The sequence below is a fragment of the Rhipicephalus sanguineus genome, chromosome 1 (genome assembly GCF_013339695.2).
Source record: "Rhipicephalus sanguineus isolate Rsan-2018 chromosome 1, BIME_Rsan_1.4, whole genome shotgun sequence".
NCBI classification, from domain to species: domain Eukaryota; kingdom Metazoa; phylum Arthropoda; class Arachnida; order Ixodida; family Ixodidae; genus Rhipicephalus; species Rhipicephalus sanguineus.
This window is the reverse complement of record NC_051176.1, coordinates 176925937-176930009: the sequence shown is the minus strand read 5'-3', so window position 1 is coordinate 176930009 and position 4073 is coordinate 176925937.

Genomic DNA, 4073 nt, shown 5'->3' with positions numbered 1-4073 from the left:
GCGACGCTCGAATCTGGCGCATATAAATTATTCGATCATTAAAGAACAGTTTGACGCAAAATTGACTGAATAGTAATTGCGTGAGGGGTGACACGAAGCATTTAACGCAGTATGTGTAAAAGACAGCTCGCTCACCCTTTCGGTCCTCCTTGACGCCTCCAATCGAACCATACGTCGTAAAAAGACTAGGAAAAGAGCACATGGGACAACGATTATAATATGACGTACGCACCTGTAAAATTGCTAAAAAACAGGACGATCTATACTTACGCTCACTGTACCCTACATGAAGTTCACGTTTATTTCAGAACTAGCAGCAGTTATTTATTGATTGTGTAATTAAAGGTCATATTGGCGTCCTTATCAGCTCCCGCTGCTCTTGTTTGAGTGGCACGCAAGACTAAAAGCACGAGAAGACTGAACAATTAAATTGCGGCGTTTCTCGAGCCAAAGCCCCGATACGACTATGGGGCGTTCTTTAGTGAAGGACTTCGGTTTAATTCTTACCGTCTCCGGGGACGTAAATATATGCTAGCGGGTGCTTTTTTGCATCTCGTCCCCATTGAAATGCGGCCACCGTGGCCGGGAATCGAACTCGCGTGCTCGAGTTTAGCAGAGCGACACCTTACCGATAAGCTGCCTCGTCGAATAAACATACGCAAAAGAAGCAGATACTCTTCAATATCACGAACTTTTGCGAAGCTCTGCGGACGAGTAAAGGAAGGAATTGAAAATAAAAGGACACTAAGAGACACACAAAGTTTCTTAAACAAGGAAAGTGCCACAAGAGTCTAAGGAAATACGCACATAAGGTGAAAGCGTCCCATCCGAGATGGCTGGCGCATCCAATACATCTACATACCAGGAAGCACAACAATATTGTTGTGCGTCCTGGTCCTGTGCGTTCTCAATAAACGCCTCCTGACTCGTAACAATATTATACATTGAACTGCGCATACTATATGGCTTGTGGCGCGAAAAGAAAGAAAAAAAATATGGGAGGGTCAAGCACGCACGCTTAGTAGGCGCTTCAAATCTTTGTATTCTCCCACAGAATATTTGGAAGGCCAAAGTTTTCCTTTCCATGCAGGATTGATGGCTCATGGGCCAAGTATTTTGCGATCGTATGAATGGTCGCCGTCTAACATTAAATCAGCGTTTATTCTTCGCTACCGCAGTATCGTGTCGGTTGCCCCAGAGAAGAATAGTTATGTACATATTTGTCAGGGTGCCCAAATTGGCACTACGAACTACAAGCGGGTCTTTGCATTAAGTGCAAAATGTGACACTTATAGCCTGTGCCAAGCCGCAAATGGTGCCCCACCCCCTCTACCCCCCCCCCCCCCACACACACACACTTTCCCCAATAAAGCGTTTAAAGTTTGGTGTTGTCGCTCTACTTTGCCCTAACGGAAAATTAATTTGGGTGTCTACGGAAAATAAGCCCGAGCGCTTTGATTTCGGAATAAATCAGATGATCTTACTAAGTGGAAAAGATACCTCTCTCAGCAACAGTATATGATGAAGCTTTCAGTATTTCCAGAATACTTAAGTGTCTTTATATCCACTAATTCACGATCATTTTTTTTTTCTTGTGCAGGCTTTTCTATGTTCCTTGGTGTATTATATACTCATCGTGTGTTCAAAGAATTCTGGTCTGTTCTCTTGACAGACACCCAGCTCTGCACGACACCAATTGGGTTTCCATCCTTCCGATTTGCTTTTTTCATGCCGCCACACTGTCTCAGTTTCTGTGAAATTCTGTTGTTGGGAATGAGGTAACGCTTTCGATTGCCTGCAGCTGCGTCTGTGTATCCATAGGGCCAGAATGCAATAACTCGGAGTTCTCGGTGCCCGTCGAGAATCCTCAGTTGCTAAAGTTATTAAGAAAAATTGCTTCGGGACGTTGATTGATGTTATTAATTCTCCACTCTTAAGCACTTTGCTATTGAACAAAGTGGTTAACACTCTGCAGTTGTGTATGATGCTACTGAGCATTATTTTGAGTGTATTCTGACTTTAATTATGTTTCACATGTTTAAATAAGTACGAGAACAGTGTATAAGAATGTTTTTGCATGTCTATCTCATTGCAAATAGATGCGAAGCCGATGTTTCAAGGTTTTCACTATTTTTACCCATGTTCTTCAAGAGCGGGTGCACACTCCATCGGTTTACTGGTGAACAAGAGCACTTTTGAATTTGAATGCATGCGGCATTTGAACGCTTTTAAAAGGGAGGCCATCTTGTTTAAAAACGTGTTCAATGCTTTCTTAGCAATTCATCGCACCATTTTATTAAATTTTATTAATTAAATGAGCGAATTCTCCATATATGGATTAAACCACCGCGGTGGTGCACAGGAGTCACGGTGCTCGGCTTCTGACCCAAATGACGCCGCTTCGATCCCAGCCGTGGCGGTCGCATTTAGATGGAGATGAAGTGCTATAGAGTCCCGTGTGCTTAAATTTAAATCCGGTGTCCTCCCCTCGGTGTGCCTCAAAGTCATATCGTGGTTTTGACTCGTAAAACCACACGAATTACCGTATATGGACAAACAGCAACGTCGCCGTCAGATTTTTATGCTGATATCGTTTTCACGTGTGTAAGCAAAATAAACAGCGAGTTCTGAAAGATGATATTGCATTAAACAACCTCTTTCGGTAACATTGCAGAGATAATAGCCAATTAAGATATTCGCGTAACTTTGGCGCGATAATGGCCAATTAAGGTATGCAGAAAACTTCGATGATATAAAAAAAAAGTCGAGATGAAATAATAGAGGAAAACCCAAAACTGTGAGGAACAGCGCCACGACGCTGCAAGCATGGCATGGAGCCTATTTATATTTTTATCACCGCATATTGCTGTACACTCTTTTTTTTTACTCGCCACCTTACTAAAGTGTCAGGTAACTCGAATATTGGGGGCAACCTCGCAGCTCAACATATTTACACGAGAGCGCTGTTCGAGGCCAGTCATGCGTTGAGCCAAGTTTTTTACTCTCCTTGGCAAATGATTTGCGTTACTTTTTCTTTTTTTTTCTAGAATGTCCCCCATTGTCTTCTCTGCATATTCGTGCAGCGCAATGAACGTAGAGAGGCCGCATTTCGTTGCAAATATTTTGTTCCAGAAAGCTTATTAGACCCGTTAAGCACTCTCGTAACGCAACAATACGTTGAGAGATTTAAAGTAACCACATAATCTTCGACAAAGCATAAACGAAAAAAAAAATAATAAAGCTGAAGGAATACATGGAGTATAGTAAATCTTGACAAGACCCAAGACTTCACGTGAAGAAAGTATGCTCCAGAGAGTTTTGTGACACAACACATAAGGGATCAGAAGTCTAATGCGAAAAGAGGGTTGTGTGCGTAATCATAAAAAGTGAGTCAAATTTGTAGTTTACAAAATGAACCAAAATACTCGTTAAAAAGTAAGACATACAAAAAAAATCACACTATCTCCCGCTAAAGGGGACCATGAGGCGATGCGAAGCAGTGTTTCGGCATGTAGAGCCCGCGTTTCAGAGGGGAAAGGGGACGGGAGAGGGGAAGTGGAGAGGGTTTGCGCATGCGCAGTAAGGGTGGTCACGCCGCACACCACCACCACCACCACCACCGGATTGAAATCCGCTATAAGATGCTTCACGTCTAAAAGCGCCAGGAACACGCAGCACAGCCACAGCGAAAGCTGGAAGAGCGGCCTTTCTAGAGCCCGCTGTAAATTCTCTTGGGGCAAGTGATACAAGTACACTTGCAAGGTACCAACTCCGCCAGAAATGAATTCAGTTGACGTGGCCGCGAGTTGAACTCTTGGCGTTCAAATATATAAGCGGCAGTGTGACTGTGTGCAGTCGTTAGCCGGCAGTTGATGCCACCCCGCCATTTGGTATGCATACCTTGTAGTCAGATAACAACGGACAAAGCTGCACTTCGGATAGATCTAAACGAGTGACGACAGGCCATGGTAGTTGCATTTTCGCACGCAAAAAGCCACATCTGGCGGCATGTGTAGCGTTAGCCTTTCTAGGAAGACCGTGCATCAGCTTTAGCGAAATTTGACGCTCACGAT